The following is a 19293-nucleotide window of genomic DNA, read 5'->3' on the forward strand; positions in this document are numbered from 1 at the left end:
TTTTGCACCAGTGAATGAGTGAGTGAATGATTCCACAATTTTGCTGGGAGAAAGGAGCTCAAAGCAAGACAATCAGTGAGGATTAACCACTAAGGAGTCGGGACTGTGAGAGGACAGAGAAGGAAAGGATTTGTGGGCTGTGGATGATGGTGGCTTTGTGGAGAAAGTGACTGGAACCAGGCCCCTAAACAAGGGGGACCCAGGAAAGTGTCCCTTGGGCTGGGAGGATCTGTGTAGGAATAGCTGGGAAGAACAGAGGGACTGCAGGTTAGGAAGGAGCAGTGAGAACCCTGAGAGAATGAGTAATGTTCCAGGGTCAGAAATTTGTTGCTGCTTTGGTCTGAGATGCTCTTTTTTCTTAGGACCTGAGTGCAGGGTCACCCCAGCCTGCACAGATGAGAGCTAAAGGACTAGAAGCCACAGCCCTGTGTGGCAGCCGTCCTGGTCCCAGAGGCCTAGAGGGAGCACTCGTGTGCTGGCAACCATCCTAGTTGGCCTGGGATTCTCCAGTTTCAGCACAGAGAGCTCCATATCCTGAGACTCCCCTCCACCCTGAGCAAGCTGAGATAGCTGGCCCATGCTACCCCCTCCCCTGGGGATGGGAAGCCTTTCATCTCCTGGCCTCTTGATCTCACCAGTCAGCTCTGTCCATAGCACTCAGCCTCCCTGCACCAGCAGAGTCAAAGCCTGTGGGCAACAGCTCTGTGGCCCCCAAGGATCATCTAACCCTGACTCAGGCACTATTGGTTTCCTATCATCTCAGAGGAGAGACCCAGGCCCCCAGCTGCAGGGAGGTAAGAGAACTCAGGGTCTTTGGGGGGTGCTCCAATTAGCTCTGGGGGCCTCTACTAGAGGCCAAACGCAATTCAGTTCAATTCAACTCAACCTCAGTGCTTTATTAAACACAGAGCATTTGCTGCACAAGGACAGGCAATTGAGACAGACACGGCAGCAAGGTTGGGGGGGGGTACTGTAAAGTGCAGGCAGAACATTTGAGCTGGCCTTTGGGCAGGATAGGATTGTGACCCTCAGAGAGAGGGGGAACGGCATTCCAGGTGGAAGAAATCACCTGTACAAAGGTGCCAGGACTAGAAAAGGCAGGCAAGGCAGGACAGGAGACACAAACAGGTTTGCACAGCCCTGGGGGTGGGACAGCTGAGCACCAGGGAAGTGGGCTGGGTTGGAGCACCCTGACCTTGGGCTGGGTGTCTGGGCTTCTTTCTACAGGTCGTGGGGAGCCCAGCACAGAGTTCTATTACACACGCACATGCATACACATTTTTATTATAATAAAAGTATGTTCTTTGAAGAAAAATGTGAAAGCACACAAAATCATAAAAATCAAAACAATCATTTTCATGTTCCTATCTCTCAGAGATGTTTGTTAACATTTTGGTGTATTCCCTTCTATCTTTATTTCTGTGCAAATATGTAATATATAAATATTACATATAATGTGTAATTGGTTTTCACACATGGGGTCATACTACGGGTATGCTATTATATCCTAATTTTTAATGTATCGATATATTAAAATATCGATATGGCTATGAGGCCATGCCATTAAATGGTTCTTTTAATGCCTGTATGTTATTTTATTATATTTGCTATTATTCATTCAGCAAAACAATCCTTAATTGTTGGGCATTCATGTTTGTTTTCATTTTTTTCTCTGTACAAATATAAAGCTCAGATATAAAGCTTGATGACTATTTGCTTATTTACCTCTGTTTTTGTCTCTGGTTGTTTTTTTCAGGATATTCTTCAGGTGGAATGGCTGGGTCCCCACTGGATGGTGGGCAGAAGTACAGTGAGCAGTGTGTTTTAGGTTGGTAGCAGTAATGAAGAAAGGAGACCCTGGGAGCAGAGAAGTCAATGAGGAACAGAGTTAAATGAGTTAATGAGGACTAGTGGTGGGAACGGAAAAGGGAAGTGGGAGGCACTGATGAGATAGTGCCTCGTTAGTGAATGCCCAACACAGGGCACCCCCATGAAACCCTCTCAGAGGTATTCCAGCAGCAGTTAAGAAATAATCACAGACCTGAGTGTGAATTCCCACTGTGTCTCATACTAGCCATGTGACTTGGGCAAGTTATTTGGCATTCCTGAAAATGGAAATGATAGCCCTACTTCCGAAGATAATTGTGAGAAGTTGAGAGGAGGCCTGTAAAGTAGATAAAGCACTTAGATAGTGCGCAATGAATGTTTGTTATTACAGGAATGTAATAATCCTCTCAGTGACTTTTCCCTATTTAGAAAACTGCATGCAATTAACAACTTAAATTAGTAACACTTACGGAGCACTTTTATCTAATCCTAATTCCTAGTTTTCACGAATTATGGCCTAAATTTCAGACTTTATGCTAGATTGACATCCCTTCAAGATAAATATCCTCTGACAGAGGCTGAAGCTGAAACTCAGATAGAGCAGCCTGAGGTCCCCCAGCCAGCCAGTGGCTCAGCATGGATTTCTGCCTCCTGACCCTGGGTCCTGTGATCTCTTTAATCTTTTGTACCTTCTTGGTGTGTTTTCTGGTTTTTGGAATTTTTTCATGGTAGCTCTCAGATCTTGCCCCCCGGCATTTGAACTTCCTGGTTAAGAGTGAGGATGGAGAGACTAGGCCTCACTTCATCAGGATGTCTCTGTCATCAGGCTGTGTTGCACTGTCATCCTCTTTGCCAGGCTCCATTCCAATGGCTCAGAGCCTTCCACACACGTGAAGGCCCCGTCCCCCTGTCAGGGAAGAGAGGACAAGTTGCACAATCCTTCTGAGTTCATAGAGCATGTCGCCAACCAAGCCAGGAGGATAACTCGCAAGTTCTGAAGAATCCTTGGTTGACTCCCTGCCTTGAGGGGGTGGGCCTCCATGCTAATGGAGACAGTGCAGAGAGACCAGCTGCTTTCAGAAAGCAGCTCTCAAGAGCCAACAGCATCTATTAATTATACTTGACTGGGGTGGTCAGGGGCGCGGTTTGGAGTTTTAAGCTATTTACGCAAAAGGAGACTTTGGGGGCACTCTGTGCTTACCCCACTTCCAAAATACACACAACCAGCCAGCACTTCCCACAGTCTGGGTGGTCTCCCACAGAGTCCAGAATGGTCTATTTTCCAGTGAGGCAAAATATAGGCCTTTTCCCATAAGGTCTCTGGAAGACTCCTTCCTCCACCTTCACCTTTCTGTCCTGTAATCTTGGTTGTCATCCTTGTGTTTTTTCCCAGGGATTTGACTCAAAGAACCTTCAGATGTGACCTCATCTCATTATCGCAATAGCCCTATGGGACTGGAGGAGCTGAGCATATTTGCTGGTGGATTACAGATGGTCAGTCTAAGGCTCTGGGAAGTAAAGTGTCCTTCCCATGGTCGAGCCAGTGTCCCTGAGCCAACATTGAGTCTAGAATTAGAAAGACAAATGTTCCCTTCCACAGTCCTCCACTATAGGCAGTGGCATGCATGCATCTGGGCCAGTGCAAATGTAGAAAGGTGATAGTCTCCCAGCTCTTTCTCCCTGACCTCTGCAGGAGATCTGGGGACTCCTGTCAGCTAGCCTGCTGGTCCTGTATGCTTTTAGCACCTGCTGCCAGTGCCCATTGCTGGGCAGAGAGTTCAACCTAGAAGATCTTGGTAAGTTAAGTCCAGGGTGCCTGGGAGGATGCAGGGGAATCTTGCTGTGCTCAGTGCCTCCTGATTTCCAAATATGTAAATCTCCAAAGCTGAGAGGTCTTCTGCCTCCAGTCTGGTGAGAGGTGCACCCTGGCCCCAGCAGCCACGCACCTGCAACTCAGTTCAGCTGCTCCTAGGCCTGGGCAGAGGCCAGCTGCTGGGACTGGCTTGAAGCAGCCCCTTGGCTCACTGCTCTAGACTAGAAGGTGCAAGAGGGCAGGGCCCTGCTTTCCTTGTTGTACTCACTGCTGGAGCCTCAGACTAGCTGCTGGCACATAATGGATGTATCCCTCAGTAAAGACTTGTTGAAAGAATGAACATGAAGTTATACATGTATGTGTGTATACTGTACTGTGCTGGGGGCTTATTTGCTCCTGGGCCAAGTGCCTACTATGTGTGGGTGAACAGGGATAGTCTCCCAGGAGCTCTTGGCACATTTCAAATGAGCAGAGCCTGTAAGAAAGCAGGCATGTGTGTGGCCAGCCAGAACGCAGGAGAGGACACTGAAGTGGCTTTCAGCAGGGATGCTGGCAGCCTGGGCCAGGGAGGTGGTGTTCCTGGGTCCCCATTCAGGCTGGGCCATTACCTCCCTCTGTGACCTGGAGCAAATCTCTCCTTGCTGGGTCCTACTTTCCTCACTTGTAAAGCAAAGGAGTTGAAGTGAATCAGTAGGTTTCAAATCCAGCTGATAGTCAGAATCCCCTGGGTGCTTATTAAAAGCACAGAACCCTAGACCCCTGGCTCTGCCTGCAGCCCACTGATTCTGAACCTCTGGAGCTGGGGCCCAGGAATTTATATTTTTAATAAGTTTCTATAAGATTCAGAAGTTGCCAGCCCAAAGGGATGATGCTCAGTGAGCTCTGATAGTGATATTCACCGAGAGCTCAGGGTATAGAAAAAGCAAGTCTACTGTTTTGTCCCTGGGGGTTGGGACCCAAGTGGTTTGTAGGGATTTATTGAATGAATGGAGCCCACTGAATGGTGTTACACATATACACGCCACCTGCATCCCCACACACATCCTCTTAGGCTCACATGCCAGGGTCCTGGGGAGTGCCATCTGTCAATAAGGGCAATCTAGCTCTGCTCCTCTATTTCCTGTGTCTTCCTCAGGCTGCAGCTTAGCTTTTGTAATTTTCTGTCAGATCCCGTTTATATTAAAATATTCCTTGGAGAAGGGAACCCCATCAGGCCATTGGCTAGTGATCACATTCTGATTGGTCTGGGCCTTAGTCACAAACATAGGATAGGAACTATCATCTTCCCTCCCCTCAGGAATACCATGTAAATATAAAAGGCCCAGAGTACAGCACAGGTGAGCATGTAGTACAAAGCAGACACAGGCTGCATGTGGACAGAGTCCTGTTGATTTTCTCAGGCAGTGGCAGGCCTCTCTGTTCTGGTCTTTCCAATAGAGCTCCATGCTCCCCTTGAGCCTCTGTTCCTGCCATTTCCCAGCTGGTCCTTACTGCTCCTTTAATACTCTGTTCTGGAGTCACTGTGGCAGGCAGACTGTCAGATGCCCCCTGCTCCACCAACTCTGCCTCCTGGAATTTCTGCCTTTGTATAATTCCCTCCACTTGAGAGTGATCTGCCCTCATGACTTGTTTCTAACATAGGATGGGAGGAGATGTTATTCCTGTGATTAGGCTGTATTGATTGTGATTTCCATGTTGCTTATTCAACTTTCTCCCTTGCTCATTTTGGTAAAGAAACTGCCATGTTGAAAAGGCCCATTTGGCCTTTCCAAAGAACTGAGAATGGCCTCTGGCCAAAGCCCACAAGAAAGTCAATCTACCAACAACCATGTAAGCTTGGAAGTAGGTCTTCCTCAGTTGAGCCTTCAGATGAGACTCCATCCGGCTGATACCTTGACTTCAGCCTTGTGAGGGACCCTGAAGCAAGGACCTAGTTAAAACATGCTTAGGTTCCTGCCCCATACAAACTGTGAGACCGAAATGTGTGTTGTTTTATGCCACTAAATTTGTAATAATTTGTTACACAGCAATAGATAACTAATATGTAGTATGGATATCTCTTTTTTTTTTTTTTGAGACAGAGTCTCAAGCTATCGCCCTGGGTGGAGTGCCCTGGCGTACGTCACAGCTCACAGCAACTCCAACTCTTGGGCTTAAGTGATTCTCTTGCCTCAGTCTCCCAAGTAGCTGGGACTACAGGTGCCCGTCACAACACCTGGCTATTTTTTGGCTGTAGTTGTCATTGTTGTTTAGCAGGCCTGGGCTGGATTTGAACCCACCAGCTTTGGTGTATGTGGCTGGCACCCCAGCTGCTTGAGCTACAGGCACAGAGCCAGTATGGATACCTCTTTAGAAAGGCTTTCCAGGATTCTCTTCATATCCCCAGGCAGAGTCAAGTGCCCCTTCTCTGCTCATACCCATCATAGCCCTTCATACACTCCTATTGGGATCACCTTAGTTTACTTGTTTGTCTCTCTTTTCCAAGTAGGGGACATGTTCTCTTTACCTTTTGTCTCTAGTGCCTGCCCCTGTGCCTGGCACAGAATAAGAGTTCAGTGTTTGCTGAGTGACCGAGATTCTAGAATCTCCATCCCTCTTTACCTACCTGCTTCTCCCCAGATTTGGCAGTTTGCATTCTTAGAAAGTAAGGAGGGTCACTCAGATTATTGACTACTATAAGACACTAGAGTGCTGTGGGCTTGGGGAGTGGTCTACACTAGCACAGAGAAGATGCTCAGGGCTTAGTCTGGTGGTCTTGGAGGCTGCATGAGTTGCCAGGAGAGAACGGGGAGGAGGAAGAGCTGGGTTCTCCCGCCTCTCACTTGGGCAGCACACTTTCTAGGTGACATGCTTAGCACAGGGCATCCTACTTTCCTAGCTCAGGACATCCGGGAAGTTTCCAGGGTGGAATGTTGTCTGTGACCCATTGAAAGTGCTATCCACGGCAGAGTAGAAGAACTCCTTGAAGGCAAGGAAGTTGTATTGGTTTCCCTCCTTGCTGTAAGAAATCACCACACAGTTGGTGGATTAAAATAACAGAAAATTCTTCTTTAGAGGTTCTAGAGGCCAAAGGTCTGGAATCAGTATTACTGGGCTGAAATCAATGTGTTGGCAACGTGTTCCTTCTGATGGCTTTGAGTGAGAACAGGTTTCTTGCCTCTTTCAGCTGCTCGTGGCTCCAGGTGTCCCTTGGCACGTGGGATAGCACTTTTCATCTTTGGTTCTGTGGTCGCAATGCCTTTTCATCTGCTGTCTGTAATCTCTACGTGCCTCCCTCTTATAAAGGTACTTATGACGACAGTTACAGACCACCAGAATGATCTGACCATCTCAAGATCCTTAATGTAATTTGCAAAGTCTTTGCCATATAACTAACATTCACAGATCCCAAGAATTAGAAAATGGACTTCGTAGAGGTCCATTACTAGGCTACCCAAAAGGGTGAGCCCAGAAGGGGAGAAACTGAAGCATAGAGCAGCAAAACATCATATTTTCATCTAGAAATTGAAGCCTGGTGTCTGAACTCCAACACCAACTTCTCTGCCACAGACTGCTGTCCCCAACTGAGATGAGGCCCAGGACAGACAGGGCCCGCTCGCCTTTGCCCAAGCGGTATCTAGAGCCCAGCCTGTCTTGTCCTGAATCCCCTGGCCCCTCTGTCTTGCCCCCTCCTTTCTGCTGGCGCCTGCGTGGGAGGCCCTGGCTGCATGACAGGGGAGTCTGGCCTCAGAGCAAGGACTCTTCTTTTTCTCTCCCTGAGACGCATCTTTCCCCAGCAAAGGCTTGGCAGTCCCACAGTAGGGAAAATCCCCCCAGCCCACGTGAAACAGCTGGGGCCTAGGAATATACTATGGACTTAACCCTGTCCAGGTCTGCAGATCCCATCCCTGGGCCTGAGCTGGGAAAGGATTGGGGGTTCTTTGGTCCAAGTGGGGGTTCTATGGTCCAAGCAGAGCTTCTGCCAATGTGTGTGATGCTGGCAAGTGGCCCCAGTATTGTTTATTGAGGGGACTTAAGACTTCCTATCCTGCCAGCAGCCAGGAAGGGCTGGGTGTGGTTAACCCCTGGTGTGGCTGGCCAGGATCACAGCAGGAAGGGTGTTGCCCAGGCCACTTGAGCTTTCTCTTCAGTCATCACTAGCATCCAAAAGGCCTTTGTTCAGAACTAGACTATACCTGGCCCTGGGATGAACCCTGGACCTGTTGGAAATCGAACACTGGCCCAGGGTGGGGCTCCTGAGATGCAGCTATTTACTTAGCTCTCTCCTAACTAGGATCTAAGTGTCTAGGAAGCAGGGAACTTGTTTATCTTTGGAAGATAATAAATTCTCTGTAAATGACCTGAGTGATGCTGAAAGTTTCCAGCTCTCTGAAATTATTCTGCCTCTCTACATTACATCTATTTGGGAAAGTTATAATGGTTCCAAGAGTGCGAAAATGCTTAGTAAAGTTAGGAGATCACCCACCTCAGGGACAATTATTACTATTTTAGTTATTATTATAGTTTCCAAGAAGCTGGAAGAGGACACTCTTATCTCAGGTGGGTGGGAAGACCATCTATTACCATGCTGATAATTGTAATAATCTCTCTGCTGTGTGACCTGGTAATAAATTTTTATGGAGTTTTTATAACTATCTCATTTGATCTTCCGCACCTCCTAGAGCAGAGATAATCCCTTCTCACTTTGTGGATAAAGAAATTGAGAATCTAGAGAACTTGGGTATTAACTTGCTCAAAACTATACAGTTTGTACAATGTAAGAGGTGAGATTAGGACCCACGTCTGTGGGTTGGGAGAATGGTTCTCTGTGGAGCTCCAAGATGTTGAAAGTGACATAAAGTATGGCCAACGGGAGGGGGGGGAATAAAAATTGGAATATGGGGCCCAGAGTAAAGGCTTGGGAGTTTTGGTTTTTTTTAGGACACTATTAAAGTTTGCTTGGAATATTTCTTTAGGGAAGGGGATACTACACTTCTACTCAATGAAGAGAAGCATTTTTATGTCTATTTTTATGTCCTGATTTCATAGAGAATAAGTTCAATAGCTCAGGCTCTTTTCCATTGGTTCTCACAGAGTGTGCTTCTCGAGGGAGAGCAGCTGGGGCTTCCATTGAACCCAGGTAACCTTCTCTTTGGCTTCCTTCTTTTTCTGACAATTTTCCTTCACACATTATAGGAAGCTATCTCTGCTCTTAGAGTGCTTAATATGCTCAATATGAATATTAATACTTTCAGCAAAAATTTTGCCCTTAACTTATTTGTTTACAACGATGCCACCAGCCTGCTGGGTAACACTATAGACTCTCCTAGTTTTGCCATAGTGACATCTGTGTGGCATGCCTTTTTGAACAGTACCCTTTCCCTTGATGTCTCCAACATCATCTTTCTCATAGATTCACATGTATATAGCCAAAGAAACAACTACTTGTTTTTTTTTCTTTTTCTTTTTGAGACAGAGCTTCAAGCTGTCGCCCTGGGTAGAGTGCTGTGGCATCACAGCTCACAGCAACCTCCAACTCCTGGGCTTAAGTGATTCTCTTGCCTCAGCCTCCCAAGTAGCTGGAGACTACAGGTGCCTGCCACAATGCCTGGCTACTTTTTGTCTGTAGTTGTCATTGTTGTTTGGCAGACCCGGGTGGGATTTGAATCCGCCAGCTCTGGTGTATGTGGCTGGCGCCTTACCGCTTGAGCTATAGGTGCCGAGCCTCCTTGTTTTCTACTAAGGTCTAGAGAACATGTATTGGGTGCCTCTCCTCTTTGCCTTTGTGTTTGTCATTTTGGTGAATTACTGGAAGATGGCGTCTCTGGCTGAAGATAATAAAGATAAGGAGTCTTGGGAGTTTTAAATCCCTGTCCTGAGTGACTTAGGGTGGTGGTTAGTCAATATTCACATTTTGTTGAATGCTAACCATAAGCAAGTACTCTGCTAAGTGCATTGTATGAATTACTCCTTTCCTGAAGAAAGCAAAGGGGCCAGGATAGAATGGGGGTTGTGAAGACAGAGGATGGGAATTGAGCTTTTCTGGAAGGGGCAAGGGGCAGGAGGCAGGGGCAGAGCCCTCGTGATTAACAGCCATGCTTGGCAGCTGCAGAACAAATCCTGCTCATCATAGGGTTGGGGGAAGTTTTAAAACCTATAGTCACAGCACATTAGGAGGTGGGCTGGGGTATGAGGCTAGTCACTCTGCCCCTCCCCCAAGCCATGAAAGAAAGACAATAGTCCCTGAGAGCCTCCTCGGATAGGACAGGCCGTGCCAGGCTGCCCAGCAGGACAAGAGGCCCTTGTGCGGGCCTGGGTTTCAGATCCTGTTCCACCCTCCCTGGCCTTGGGGGGTGGTCGGAAGTTCAGATCCTGGAGTGGGAGGAAGGCTGGGAGCTCATACTACAGGGCCAGTGCTAGGGCTGGGGTCACCTGGAGGTCTCCAGGGAGTCAGGGGTGGGCCTGGGTAGCAAGTTCTAGCTTTCTGGAGTGTGGGAGGCAGGATATCGGCTGCCTAGGGTGGCTTCTGGTGGAGTGTGAGGAGTGGCCTCCTTTGAACAGAAAGGAACAGAGATGCTGAGGTCTCCTGATCTTTCTCATTTGATCCTCACGACAAACCTGTGGTCTAAATGCAAAAGATGATTACTCCCATTCTACGTGTGAGAAAACAGAAGTTCAAAGAAATGGAAGGCTTTATTAGAGGCCACCCAGGGAGTAAGAGGAAGCTCCAGGGTATATACCAGCCCTGGGAGTGGGAAGTGTATTCAAGGCTGTGTGGGTCCTGGAGGAGCAAGGGCATCTGAAGGTGGGCACCAGGGTCCCACCTGCAGTGAGGGTCATGTCCTGCCAGTCGGTTCTTCTCCCATCTCTCTACCTTTTCCTTCTCTTCCCATTGCCACCCCCCCTTTATGCTGGGGTAGGCCTCTGTGAGTCCTGGCCAAGTCTGCAGCATTCCAAGGAAGGGAGGTGAGCCTAGGCTAGAAGCTGGGGCAGGGAGGCACAGGGGCCCAGCTGGACAGCCTAAATCTACTCAGCTTTTCCTTGAAATTCCACACACCCTGGGCGTTTGGCAGGACCCCGGAATGTGCTTCATCTGAACAATTTGTCTTTCATGGTGCATTTGCATCAATTACCCCATTGTTCCTTTTGCCTTTTCTGGGACCACTCTGGCTGGCTGACACGCTCCCTGTGTGTGTTGGGGGTGGGAAGATGTGGGGCGCAGGGAGGGAGGGTGCGCCCCCTGGTGGCCTGAGCTGCACACACCCACCCAGGTGAGCCCGCCCTACTCTAATGGAGCAGTCTTGATTGGATCTCCCAGGGTCACACATCTGACCCCTGCTCCCCAACGCCCCATCCTGTTCCCAGGGTCCCCGGGTAGAATAGAAGAGAAAGAATATGGGAGGTGAGAAGGCACAACATAGGCAGGTAAGGCACTTCATAAAGGGAGGGGTACTGTTATGGAAAAATCAATAGTCTACAGGTCCTGGGGCTGGAGTCAGTCCCTAAACTGCCCCCAATACCTGTGTGGCCTTACGTGATTCAGCAACCTCTCTGGGCTTCAGGGCCTTATCCATGAAATGGTTTGGAGAACAGTGTACAATAGGAGGCTCTATATGGGGGTTGAATCCTGGCTCTGCTTCTTGCTGTCTGGGTGCAAAGTGTTTACCCCAACGAGCCTCAGTTTCTTGCTCTGTAGAATGGTGGTAATAACACAGTCATAATACATGAATTTTGTATTTAAAAGTTAGCTTACTTGCTAAAATTTATCTGTAACCCCCAAATCAATACTTGTGGAGCTGTGGTCATTTGTAGTCATACAGAATGTTGAAACATTTGACTGAATAAGGTGACACTCCAGCTTCTCATTTCAGTTCTCAGCCTGTATACAAGCATGTTTTGTATTTAGCGCCATGTCTTCTGCATACTTGTGTTTTTTGTTGCTGATTTTACTGTTCAAAACGGCTACCAAGCATTGTGTGGGCGTGAGTTACAGTGCTGTTGGCTGTGAGTTGAGTTCAAATGAATCAACAACATATAATGAATTATTAAATAAGGTGTTATATAAGGTGCCCTTTGGTTTTTTTTGTTTGTTTTTGAAACAAAATGGAATGATCTTTGAAACTAGCTATGGAATGATCATAGCTTACTGTAACCTTGAAATCCTCGGCTCACATGATCCTTCTACCTCCTGCTTCCCAAACCACTGGGATTACAGGTGTGAGCCCTCGTATCTGGCCCCATATAAGGTGTCTTTAAGCAGAAACACACATGAAACAACATTACGAACTGATTGGTTGATAAAAATGTTGTGACAGGAGGCTTGTGGGAATCTAAGCCTGTGTTTTCCCTAGGAGCAACTGATCAATATTTGCTAATCCAGGGTTCACAGTGACTTTACAGAACGTAACTACCCAAATAACAGAAATCGACTACACTTATCTCACAGTCTTTCTCTAAGGCTTGAATATGTCAAGTGTGGCCTTGTAGCTATTACTGTAACATGATGTTATATAAGTACATGTGTTGATCTCCTGAAGGCCCTGAGCCTCTTGTGGGGATCAACTGCCTGGAGGCGAGATCCCCCCAGGTGCACAAGTACAACATTGCCAGCCCAGGCTTTGCTCTGCTAAGGACACTCAGCTCATCTGGTTTTGTTAAAAGGCCAGCATAGCTCATGATGACTCACTCACAAAGGCTCTTTTCACTGATGCTATCTTATTCCATCCTCACAACAATTGAGAGATAATGGCATCATTGCTTCCATTTTACCAAGGAGCCTGAAGTTCAGAGGGGCTAAGTAATCTGCCCAAGATCACCCATTGTGTTGGCAGTAGAATCAGTAAGCTTCAAATTCCACTGTCTTTTCACCACCAGGCTCTTCTCTATTTAACAGAGATCTGGCAGAGTTAAGAGCCAGGTCTTATTGTTGTTACTTTCTTGTGAATGAACACTTTAAGGGCTCTCTCTCAATTTCCCCAAGGAAATTGGCCAAGAGCAGGTGGATGATAAATATCTGAGGATTTCAACAACTTGCAGTCTGTAGCAGTCCCTTTGTTCATACCCTTCACGGGCTGCCTGTCCAAGCCCTCCCTACCCTGCTCATCTGTGAGCCCAGCTTCCCTTGGGTTGGCTCTTTCTCACTCCCTCCCCACTCAGGCTTCACCACTCTGGATTCCTTGGCTCCTGACAGCCATCTCAAGTCCTTCCTTAGGCCAGATGTCTTTACTGCCCCAGGCCCTGCCCACCTCAGCCCACCCTTAGCCTCCCAGGGGCTCTGGGTCAGAGGGGAGCATGGTTTTCAGGGACAGATATGGGAGAGAGGTTGGATGGAACATGAAGCAGGAATGTGACAAAAGTCTGAGACCAGCTCCTCTGCATGTCTGTGAGACAACAGGGAGGCATCCAGAAGGCTGGGCGTCATGAATGGCTTTTCTTTGGGGAGGAGAAAGGGATAACAGTGAAGATTTAAATGGCTTTTTAGTTATTTTTTGATTTCTAGACTGACATATTTCACATGAATCCCTGAGCCGAGGAACCCCAAGACAGGCCTGGGCAGAGCCCACTTTACTGTCTTCTACCCTACTCACCTGGCCCCCTCTTTTCTCCACCCCCCACTGCCCTTACCTTTTTCTTCCCTGAGAAAGCAAAGGCTTCTGGGATATAGATGCCCTTTACCTTTCGATTCACTAGTAATTCCCAGTTTCTCTCTATCCACAGGTCTCTTCCCTTCTGCCTCAGGGATCATGTCCTTTTTCCTGTTGAAGCCAACCGGACCACTGGTGCTCTTTTTTTTTTTTCTTCCTTTCCTTTTCAATACTATTTTTTTTTTTTTTTTTGGTAGAGACAGAGTCTCACTTTACTGCCCTGAGTAGAGTGCCATGATGTCACACTGCTCACAGCAACCTCCAGCTCCTGGGCTTAGGTGATTCTCTTGCCTCCCGAGCAGCTGGGACTACAGGCGCCCGCCACAACGCCCGGCTATTTTTTTGTTACAGTTTGGCCGGGGCCGGGTTTGAACCCGATACCCTCGGTATATGGGGCCGGTGCCCTACTCACTGAGCCATAGGCGCTGCCCACCTTTCAATATTGTTTTATGGTGGCAAATACATGGCAGAAGTTACTATATCGACCATGTTTAAGTATGTTCACGACCATGTTCAGTGGCATTAAGAACATTCACATTGTCGTGTAACCATCATCACCATCTGTCCACAGAACTCTTTTCCATGCTGCCATATGAAACTCTGTACCTATTGAATAGCAACTCCTCCACCAGCCCTGGGTGATCTCCATTCTACTCTGTCTTATGCATTTGAATACCCTCAGCACCTCATATAAGTGGATTATACAGTGGATTATTCATCTTTTTGTGACTTTTATTTCACTTAGCATAGTGTTCTCAAGATTCGCTGATGTAGCATGTGTGAGAATTTCCTTCTTTTTATTTATTTATATTGATATTTTTTATTTTTTTGAGACAAAGCCTCAAGCTGTCACCCTGGGTAGAGTACTGTGGCATCACAGCTCACAGCAACCTCAAACTCTCAGGCGGCATCACAGCTCACAGCAAACTCTTCGGCTTAAGCGATTCTCTTGCCTCAGCCTCCCAACTAGCTGGGACTACAGGCGCCCACCACCACACCTGGCTGTTTTTTGGTTGTAGTTGTTATTGTTGTTTGGCAGGCCGTGGTTGGATTTGAACCCACTGTCTCTGGTGTATGTGGCTGGCCCCTTAGCCGCTTGAGCTACAGGCGCCGAGCCTCCTTCTTTTTAAAGGCTGACTAATACTCCATTGTATGTGTGTGCCATAGCATGTGTGTATGTTGTTTATCTGCTCATCTGTGATGTACACTTGGGCCGCTTCTACCTTTTGGCTATTGTGAACGAAGCTCCTATCTTCTATAAACATGGGTGTACACATATCTCTTCAAGACCCTGCTTTCACGCCACCTGGGTGAAGGGCTCAACTACAACTTGAACTTTACCTTTGAATTTTAATCAATGTATCTTAAACATTTGTACCCTCATATTAATCTGGAAAAAAAGGACTCTGGTTTCCATTCTTTTGGGAATATACCCAGAAGAGGAATTATTGGAGTGAATAATAATTTTATTTTTAGTATTTGAGGAATGTCAAATGTTTTGTCTCATTCTGTAGGTTGCCTTTTCACTCTGTTGGTAGTATCCCTTGATGCACAAAAGTTTTAAATTTTTATGAAGTCCAGTTTGTCTATTTTTTGCTTTTGATGCCTGAGCCTTTAGTGTCCAAAGAAATCATCGCCAGATCCAATCTTGTGAAGCTTTTGTCCTATGTTTTCTTCTAGGAGTTTTATAGCTTTACTTCTTATGTTTAATTCTTTGATACTTTTAATTTTTCATATGGTGTTAGGTAATGTTCCAACCTTATTCTTTTGCACTGGATATCCAGTTTCTCCAGCATCAACTGTTGAAATGACTGTCCCTTTCCTCCTGAAAGTTATTTGCACTCCTGTCAAAAATCATTTGACCATATACGTGAGGGCTTCTTTCTGGATTCTATTTTATCCCATGGATCTATATATCTGTATGTCTGTCTTTATGCCAATACTGCTGAGGCCAACACTGTTTTGATTACTGTAGCTTTGTAGTTAGTTTTGACATCAGAAATTGTGAGACCTCTAACTTTTTCTTTTTCAAGATTGTTTTGGCTGCTCAAGTTCCCTTGAGATTTCATATGATTTTAGGATGGATTTTTCTATTTCTGCAGTTGCTGGGAGCCACTGATGCATTTCACTGTCCTTCTCCATCAAGGTTCCCCTTTATCTTCTGTCCTCATTAGCTCTCTCCTAGCTGTGAAAGTGCTCACATCTTTATCATCCCAGCAACTACTCCCTTGATGCCGTGTCCACCTCAGCTATTTGTTCTATTTATCTTTATATATTTTCTTTTTTTCTTTTGCAGTTTCTTTTTGGCCTGGGCTGGGTTTGAACCCACCACCTCTCGCATATGGGGCTGGCGCCCTACTCCTTTGAGCCACAGCTTCTTAAAAAAGAAGCTCACTCTCACTCCCCACTTCCTCACATATGCTCATATGCTTCTTTTTATTAGTTGATTTTCATTTTTTTTTTTTTTTTTTTTTGTAGAGACAGAGTCTCACCCCATGGCCCTCCGTAGAGTGCCGTGGCCTCACACAGCTCACAGCAACCTCCAACTCCTGGGCTTAAGCGATTCTCTTGCCTCAGCCTCCCGAGTAGCTGGGACTACAGGCGCCCGCCACAACGCCCGGCTAAGTTGATTTTCATTTTTATTAAGATAACGAATGGATACAGTTTATAAAGACAAAAAAACTTACACTTTTTTGTATAAGAGGTACAAAAACAATTAAGATATACTTTTTTTTTTTTTTTTGAGACAAAGTCTCAAGCTGTTGCCCTGGGTGGAGTACTGTGGCATCACAGTTCACAGCAACCTCAAACTCCTGGGCTTAAGCAATTCTCTTGACTCAGCCTCCCAAGTAGCTGGGACTATAGGCGTCCTCCACGAAGCCCAGCTATTTTTAAGTTGTAGTTGTCATTGTTGTTTGGCTGGCCCGAGCTGGATTCTAACCCGCCAGCTCCGGTGTATGTGGCTGACGCCCTAGCCACTTGAGCTATAGGCGCCAAGCCAAGATATACATTTTAATTAAATAATTTATCTCTCTTCTCCAATACCCTTACCAGCCTCTGGTATCCATCATTCTATCTCTGTTTCCAGAGATCAATTATTTTAATATTGCTCTCCCACATATGAGTGACAGCATGTGAGATTTATCTTTCTGTGCTTGCCTTATTTCACTTAACATAAAGTTCTCCAGTTCTGTTCATGACACGATTTTATTCTCTTTGTGGCTGAATAACATTCCATTGTGCATATGAACCAAAATTTCTTAATTATTCATCTGTTGATAGACACATAGGTTGATTCAAGATCTTGGTTTTTGTGAATAGTGCTGCAATAAACATGGGAGTGCAGGTAACTTTTTCATATACTGAGTTCCCCTCCTTTAGATATATACCTAGCAGTGAGATTGCTGTGTCATATGGTAATTTTACTTTTAATTTTTTGTTGAACCTCTATACTGTTCTCAACAGTGGTTATACTAATTTACATTCCCACCAGCAGGATATGAGCATTTCCCTTTTTTCCACATCATCTCCAGCATTTGTTGTTGGCTATCTTTTTGATAAAAGCTATTTTAACTGCAGTGAGATGATATCTCATTGTGGTTTTGATTTGTATTTCTCTGATGACTAATGATGTGCAGCATTTTTCATACACCTGTTGGCCATTAGTATGTCTTCTTTTGAGAAGTGTCTATTCAGATCCTTTGCCCATTTTTTAATTGGATTATTTGATTTTTTCCTATGGAGTTATTTGAGCTCCTTGTATGTGCTAGTTATTAATCCCTTGTCAGACAGGTAGTTTGCAAATATTTTCTCCAATTCTGTGAGTTGTCTCTTCACTTTGTTGGTTGTTTCTTGTGCTGTGCAGAAGCTTTTTCACTTGATGTGATTCCCAATTTGTCCAATTTTGCGTTGGTTGCCTGTTCTTTTGGGCTATTACTCAAGAAACCAATCTCCTGATGCATTTCCCCAATGTTTTCTTTTAGTAGTTTTAGAGTTTCAGGTCTTAGATTTAACTCTTTAATCCATTCACATTTATTTTTTTTTTTCTTTTTGAGACAGTGTCTCAAGCTGTCATCCTGGGTAGAATGCTGTGGCGTCACAGCTCACAGCAACCTCAAACTCTTGGGCTTAAGTGATCCTCTTGCCTCAGCCTCCCAAGTAGCTGGGACTACAAGCGCCTGCCACAACACCCAGCTATTTTTTGGTTATAGTTGTCATTGTTGTTTGGTAGGCTGGATTCAAACCCACCAGCTCCGGTGTATGTGGCTAGTGCCCTAACTGCTTGAGCTACAGTCGCTGAGCCTAATTTTTGTATATAATGAGAGACGGGGGTCTAGTTTTATTCTTTTGCATATGGATATCCAGTTTTCCTAGTATAATTTATTGAAGAGACTGTCCTTTCCTCCAGTGCATTTTCTTGGCACCTTCGTAGACATTTGTCTCACTATAGATGTGAGGGCATCTTCATTTTTTTAAAATTCCAGTCAGTATTTCCATATAATAGCCTGAGATTTTTCAGTTTGGGTATCTATTGACTCATGTAATGGACAATAAGAACACTGTTACAACACACCTCACCCTCCTTCCCTTCAAGCACCTGCATCTCTCTCCCATCCTCTCAATACTTTTAGTTTTACGTCAAATTTTTTGTTTGTTTGTTTTTTAGAAACAGAGTCTTACTTTGTTGTCCTCAGTAGAGTGCCATGGCGGTCACAACTCATAGCTACCTCCAGCTCTTGGGCTTAGGCGATTCTCTTGTCTCAGCCTCCTGAGTAGCTGGGACTACAGGTGTCTACCACAACGCCCAACTATTTTTTTGTTGCAGTTTGGCCAGGGCCGGGTTCGACCCTGCCACCCTCGGTATATGGGACCTGCAACCTACTCACTGAGCCACAGGCACCACCCTCAAGTTTTTGTTAAATTAAAAATATTTACATAATTTTGACTATATAAACATTTGCAGATCTGATTCATGTGTTTTGATTCACATTCTCTTTTTTTATACAACTTTTGATTTTCTCTGAAGTTAAGGTTTGCCTTCTTTTTATATGCTTAGCTGTCTATGTATTCATGACTATTTACTACCCTCCTTCTTTCTTTCTTTTTTTTTTTTTTGTGGTTTTTGGCTGAGGCTAGGTTTAAACCCGCCACCTCTGGCATATGAGACCGGCACCCTACTCCTTGAGCCACAGGCGCCGCTCTACCCTCCTTATTTCTGATGGCAGAGTAAGCTCGGTATGGCCAAACCTTCGAGGGAGTCTCTGGATGTTCCTTTCCTTCTCTTTCTTTTTTCTTCCATAACTTCTCCCATCTTTCATCAATCAGTGCTAGTTACTTACTGGACCTCATATACAAGTGTTAGTGATCTTGGAACTTTCCTTTCCATTGTACAGGGAATTCCCAATTTCCTGGACCCCATACCTTCCTCTTTTATGATTATTAAAACCCTGCTCTGTTATTGCAGTGACACATAAACTCCCAGTAGCTTCCTAAGAATAGAAGCAAGAAAGGCCAGGTGCGGTGGCTCATGCCTGTAATCCTAGCACTCTGGGAGGCTGAGGCATGTGGATCATCTGAGCTCAGGAGTTCAAGACCAGTCTGAGCAAGAGCGAAACCCTGCTTCTGCTAAAAATAGAAAAAAGTAGCCAGGGCCTTGGAGCAGGTGCCTGTAATCCCAGCTACTCCAGAGGCTGAGGCAAGAGGATCACATGAATCCAAGAGATTGAGTTTTTTGTGAGCTATGATGATGCTATGGCACTCTACCCAGGGCACTGTGTCTCAAAAAAAAAAAAAAAAAAAAAAAAGAGGCAAGAGAATTTTGAAACTTTGTGTATTTGAAAATTTCTTCTACCTTCACAGTTAATTAATAGTTTGACTGGGCATATGTGGCATTATACTTGGAAATTATTTTCCCTTAGAATTTATTTTTATTTATATTTTTAGAGATAGAGTCTCATTATGTTGCCCAGGCTGGTTTTGAACTCCTGGACTCAAGCCATCATCTTGACTCAGCCTCCCAAAGTGCTGGAA

The 19293-nt window shown here is 45.6% G+C and overlaps 1 long non-coding RNA gene across 2 annotated transcripts; it reads left to right on the plus strand.

Annotated features, from left to right (window-relative positions):
• The first annotated feature begins 1759 nt into the window (after window positions 1–1759).
• Window positions 1760–15710, plus strand: LOC128596207 (uncharacterized). Of its 2 annotated transcripts, none has more exons than XR_008383092.1 (4): window positions 1760–1828; window positions 3221–3321; window positions 8669–8759; window positions 13337–15710. It is a non-coding gene; the product is annotated as an uncharacterized LOC128596207 (long non-coding RNA). The 2 variants fall into 2 exon arrangements; XR_008383093.1 differs by having other exon boundaries at window positions 8714–8759.
• Window positions 15711–19293: the final 3583 nt, after the last annotated feature.

The sequence above is a fragment of the Nycticebus coucang genome, chromosome 10, assembly GCF_027406575.1.
Source record: "Nycticebus coucang isolate mNycCou1 chromosome 10, mNycCou1.pri, whole genome shotgun sequence".
Lineage (NCBI taxonomy): Eukaryota > Metazoa > Chordata > Mammalia > Primates > Lorisidae > Nycticebus > Nycticebus coucang.